The 6,206-nt window shown below is 35.3% G+C and overlaps 1 non-coding gene across 1 annotated transcript; it reads right to left on the reverse strand.

Moving 5' to 3' along the window:
- Positions 1-5,415: 5,415 nt before the first annotated feature.
- On the reverse strand, positions 5,416-5,519 carry LOC127746391 (small nucleolar RNA R71). The gene has a single exon (XR_008008011.1). It is a non-coding gene; the product is annotated as a small nucleolar RNA R71 (small nucleolar RNA).
- Positions 5,520-6,206: the final 687 nt, after the last annotated feature.

Raw genomic sequence — 6,206 nt, forward strand, 5'->3', positions numbered from 1 at the left:
CATTGCCCGCAAATCACCCAATTGTGCTTCACACCATGCTTGAGCTCCAACTCTTGAAATGATTTTCATGAAGAGCCTTAGACTCTTTTTACAACCCACACTCCTTTCTCCACCATGTACCAACCCAAGAAGGACCTTGAGTTGGTAGTCTGTTTCCAAGATAGCATATTGGTGGGGCCAATAAAGCTTATAGGTGAAATTACCACCCACTCAATATGCTCTTGGTTATCCACTCCTTCCTTACCAACTTCCTCTTCCTCCTCTTCCCCGTCACTCACATCAAAACAAGGAGGTTGTGAGAAATCTACCTCCATGTTTCTCTCAAACTCACTGAGGAGAGGCTCAATAGGGTCATTGAGGGGATTGATCAATAAGGACAAAAAATCATCAATGATGGAATCCTCATCTTGATCAATCTCTCTCAACTCCTCCTTTATCTCCTTCGGTTCACACACTTCCCTTTTCTCCTCTAGTTGCATTTTAAGCTATAACCCTTCTTCTTTCCCTTGTGGCTCCATGCTCTCCTCTTCACTACAGGACTTAGTTGATCCCTCACATTCCTCAAGGGGAATACCTTGATCAGATGAGCGTAGGAGGATTAAGCAGGTTACGCTTTGGCTATGGTAGCCATGACTTACCCTTGAGTTCTTCGAAATCCTTCTTGCTCTTGGATAAAGGCTTGAAGGTCTTGATGGTATTGGGTCAAGGTTGGGAAGGCTTCACATTGGGTTGAAAGAGAAGGTTCATAATTTGGGAGAAAGGTTATATATATGGGAGGTGAGTCATGTTGGTAAGGGTTTAGAGGTGGTATGTAAGAAGGTGTACAGTGGTAGTGGTGTGGTGTTTGAAAATATGGTGATTGAGGATTATGTTGGGGGTATGAGTCATAGGTATATGGTGGTGGAGGGGTATAGTCATAGTGAAATCCACCGTATCCTTGGGTTGGGTATGCATATTGGGGAGGGTTTGGCTCATTAGAGTATAGAGGAGGTTGCTCCCTACAAAACTGATTTTTCCATCCCATGATGCAATCCAAAGTTAAAGTTATCAAGCCCTACAAAATTATCACTACCAAACTCCAAACCAAGAGGGTGATAACTCATAGAAAAAATAGAAAATAAAAATAAAAGACATCAAATAACAAAAGAGATAAAATCCTAATTAATAGCAAAAACAAGCAAACAACCCAAAAAGTATCTATTCACACTATGGACATATTTACAACAACCAAAATATAGCACTCATGATGCTAGCTCCCCGGCAACGGAGCCAAAAACTTGATGCAAGCAAAACCATCGGTACCTTCTCAGTAAAGGAGAGATAACTTCGTGCAAGTATATCTCTCAACCAAAAAGTAATGCCCGATCAAAGTTTAAAATTTCTAAATAACCGAGAGTAATCAAAACTCGGGTCATCTTCCCTAGGAACTAATGCCAACAAGTGCACAATTTTGGTTGCAAGAACAAAGGTGTTTTTGATGAGCGGATAATTTATACGCTTTTTGGCATTGTTTTTATATAGTTTTTTGTATGTTTTATTCACTTTTTAGTATATTTTTATTAGTTTTTAAGAAAAATTCACATTTCTAGACTTTACTATGATTTTGTGTGTTTTTCTATGATTTCAGGTATTTTCTGGCTGAAAGTGAGGGACCTGAGCAAAAATCAGATTCAGAGGCTGAAAAAGCACTGCTGATGTTGTTGGATTCTGACCTTCCTGCACTCGAAATGGATTTTTTGGAGCTACAGAAGTCCAAATGGCATACTCTCAACTGCTTTGGAAAGTAGACATCAAGGGCTTTCCTGCAATATATAATAGTCTATACTTTGCCCGAGTTTAGATGACGCAAACTGGCGTTCAATGCCAGCTTTCTGCCCTATTCTGTCGTTAAACAACAGAAACAAGTTGCAAGCTAGAGTCAAACGCCAGAAACAAGTTACAAACTGGCGTTTAACTCCAAAGAAGACTTCTATACGTGAAAGCTTCAATGCTCAACCCAAGCACACACCAAGTGGGCCCGAAAGTGGATTTTTGCATCATTTACTTATTTCTGTAACCCTAGTAACTAGTTTAGTATAAATAGAACATTTTACTATTGTACTAGGGTCTTTTTCCCTATTTTTGAATTCATATGCCAGTTAGGGAGGCTGGCCATTCGGCCATGCCTAGACCTTGTTCTTTTGTATTTTCAACGGTGGAGTTTCTACACACTATAGATTAAGGTGTGGAGCTCTACTGTTCCTCGAGCATTAATGCAAAGTACTATTATTCTTCTATTCAATTCATGCTTATTCTTATTCTAAGATATTCATTCACACACAAGAACATGATGAATGTGATGATTATGTGACACTCATCACCATTCTCACTTATGAATGCGTGATTGACAACCACTTCCATTCTACATGAAAACAAGCTTGAATGTATGTCTCTTGGGTTTCTAATAAACATTTCACATCGACTTGCCTCTAACAATGGGGCATATGAATCCGAGATTAGAATATTTGTGGTATAAGCTAGAATCAATTGGCAACATTCTTGAGATCCGGAAAGTCTAAACCATGTCTGTGGTATTCCGAGTAGGATCTGGGATAGGATGACTGTGACGAGCTTCAAATTCGTGACTGTAGGGCGTGGTGACAGACGGAAAAGGATAGTAAATCCTATTCCTACGCATTCGAGAACCAACATCTGATTAGCCATACAATATCTGTGCATGATATTTTTCATCCGAGACGAGAAATCCGACAGTTGATTAGCCGTACAGAAACCGTAGAGGACCATTTTCACTGAGAGAACGGGAAGTAGCCATTGACAACGGTGACACCCAACATACAGCTTGCCATAGAAAGGAGTATGAAGGATTGGATGAAGGCAGTAGGAAAGCAGAGATTCAGAAGGAACAACGCATCTCCAAACACTTATCTGAAATTCCCACCAATGAATTACATAAGTATCTCTATCTTTACTTTATGTTTATTTATCTTTTAATTATCAAAACTCTATAACCATTTGAATCCGCTTGACTGAGATTTACAAGATGACCATAGCTTGCTTCAAGCTGACAATTTCCGTGGGATCGACCCTTACTCACGTAAGGTTTATTACTTGGACGACCCAGTGCACTTGCTGGTTAGTTGTGCGAAGTTGTGAAAAAGAGTTGAGATTACAATTGTGCGTACGAAGTTGTTGGCACCATTGAGATCACAATTTTGTGCACCAAGTTTTTGGCGCCGTTGTCGGGGATTGTTCGAGTTTGGACAACTGACGGTTCATCTTGTTGCTTAGATTTGGTAATTTTCTTCTTATTTTATTTCCAAAAAGTTTTCAAAAATCTTTCAAAAAATTTTTTCTTCTTTTTCGTTTTTCTAAAAAAACATTTTCGAAAAATTACAAAAAAAATTATAAAATCATAAAATAAAAAATATTGTGTTTCTTGTTTGAGTCTAGAGTCAATTTTTAAGTTTGGTGTCAATTGCATGTTTTTAATTTTCTAAAAATTTTTGAAAAATTCATGCATGTGTTCTTCATGATCTTCAAGTTGTTCTTAATGTGTCTCCTTGTTTGATCTTCATATTTTCTTGTTTTGTGTTTTTTGTTGTTTTTCATATGCATTTTTGAATTCATAGTGTCTAAACATGAAAAATTTCAAAGTTTGGTGTCTTGCATATTTTTCTTTTCTTGAAAATTTTTCAAAAATAAGTTCTTGGTGTTCATCATGATCTTCAAAGTGTTCTTGGTGTTCATCTTGACATTCAAAGTGTTCTTGCATGCATTATGTGTTTTGATCTTAATTTTTCATGTCTTGCGTCGATCTTGCTATTTACTAAAAAAAAGAGAAAAACACAAAAATGATATCTTTTTTTTTCTATTTCCTCATTAAATTCAAAAAATCAAAAAAATATTTTTTCCTAATTTTACTCATAATTTTTGAAATCTTTGGGTTGACTTAGTAAAAAATTTTTAAAATAAGTTGTTTCTTGTTAGTCAAGTCAAGATTTCAATTTCAAAAATTTATCTTTTTCAAAATCTTTTTCAAAAAAATCAAATCTTTTTCATCTTTTCTTTCATATTTTTCAAAAATTTTAAAAATTCTTTTTCAAAATCTTTTTCTTAATTTCATTTCAAATTTTCAAAAACTTTACTAACAATTAATGTGATTGATTCAAAAATTTCAAGGTTGTTACTTTCTTGTTAAGAAAGGTTCAACCTTTAAATTCTAGAATCATATCTTTTAGTTTCTTGTTAGTCAAGTCATTAACTTTAATTTTCAAAATGAAATCTTTCTAAATTTCTTTTTCAAATCTTTTTCAAAATAAATTTTAATCATATCTTTTCAATCATATCTTTTCAAACATATCTTTTTCAAATCATATCTTTTTCAAAATCAATTTCAAAATCTTTTCTAACTTCTTATCTTTTCAAAATTGATTTTCAAATCTTTTTCAACTAACTAATCAACTTTTTGTTTGTCTTACTATTTCTTATCTTTTTCAAAACCACCTAACTACTTTTCTCTTTTTAATTTTCGAAAATCATTAACTTCTTTTTCAAAATTATTTTTAATTATTTTAAATTTTAATTTTATTTTACCTCTTATTTTAATTTTTTAATTTTAACTAATAATTAAAATACAAACAAAAATATTTTTCTTTTCTCTTAATTAAAATTTGAATTTTCTTTTCTGTCTTATCTCTTTCTATTTATTTATTCATTTACTAACACTTCTTTTCATCTTAAAATTTGAACCCTCTCTTCCTCTCTGTGTTCAAATTTTTCTCTTCTCCTTCTTCTATTCTTCTTCTCTTATACTCACATAAAGGAATCTCTATATTGTGACATAGAGGATTCCTCTTCCTTTTCTGTTCTCTTCTTTTTCATATGAGCAGGAACAAGGAAAAAGGCATTCTTGTTGAAGCTGATTCTGAACTTAAAAGGACCTTGAAGAGGAAGCTAAGAGCAGCTAAAGCACAGTACTCTGAAGAGGACCTCACTGTGATTTTCTTATAGGAAAAGGATAGGGCAGCTGAACCCAACAACAATGCAAGGAAGATGCTTGGTGACTTTACTGCACCAAATTCTAACTTCCATGGAAGAAGCATCTCAATCCCTGCCATTAGAGCAAACAATTTTGAGCTAAAGCCTTAATTAGTTTCTCTGATACAACAGAATTGCAAGTTTTATGGACTTCCATCAAAAGATCCTTTTCAGTTCTTAACTGAATTCTTGCAGATCTATGTTATTATTAAGACCAATAGAGTTGATCCCGATGTCTATAAACTTATGCTTTTCCCTTTTGCTGTAAGAGACAGAGCTAGAACATTGTTGGACTCTCAGCCTAGAGATAGCCTGAACTCTTGGGATAAGCTGGTCACGGCTTTCTTAGCCAAATTCTTTCCTTCTCAAAAGCTGAACAAGCTTAGAGTGGAGGTTCAAACCTTCAGATAGAAAGAAGGTGAATCCCTCTATGAAGCTTGGGAAAGATACAAGCAACAGACCAAAAAGTGTCCTTCTGACATGTTTTTAGAATGGACCATCCTGGATATATTCTATGATGGTCTGTCTGAATTGTCTAAGATGTCATTGGACCATTCTACAGGTGGATCTATTCACCTGAAGAAAATGCCTGCAGAAGCTCAGGAACTCATTGAAATGGTTGCAAATAACCAATTCATGTACACCTCAGAGAGGAATCCTGTGAATAATGGGACGCCTCAAAAGAAGGGAGTTCTTGAAATTGATTCTCTGAATGCCATATTGGCTCAGAACAAAATGTTGACTCAGCAAGTCAATATGATTTCTTAGAGTCTGAATGGATTGAAAAATGCATCCAACAATACTAAAGAAGCATCTTCTGAAGAAGAAGCTTATGATCCTGAGAAGCCTGCAATGGCAGAGGTGAATTGTATGGCTAAAGCCTATGGAAACACCTATAATCCCTCCTGGAGAAATCATCCAAATTTCTCATAGAAGGATCAACAAAAGCCTTAACAAGGCTTTAATAATGGTGGAAAAAACAGGTTTAGCAATAGCAAGCCTTTTCCATCATCCTCTCAGCAACAGACAGAGAATTCTAAGCAAAACCCCTCTAGCTTAGCAAAGATAGTCTCTGATCTATCTAAGGCCACTCTAAGTTTCATGAGTGAAACAAGATCCTCCATTAGAAATTTGGAGGCACAAGTGGGCCAGCTGAGTAAAAGAGTCAC

Source organism: Arachis duranensis, chromosome 3, assembly GCF_000817695.3.
Source record: "Arachis duranensis cultivar V14167 chromosome 3, aradu.V14167.gnm2.J7QH, whole genome shotgun sequence".
Classification (NCBI taxonomy): domain Eukaryota; kingdom Viridiplantae; phylum Streptophyta; class Magnoliopsida; order Fabales; family Fabaceae; genus Arachis; species Arachis duranensis.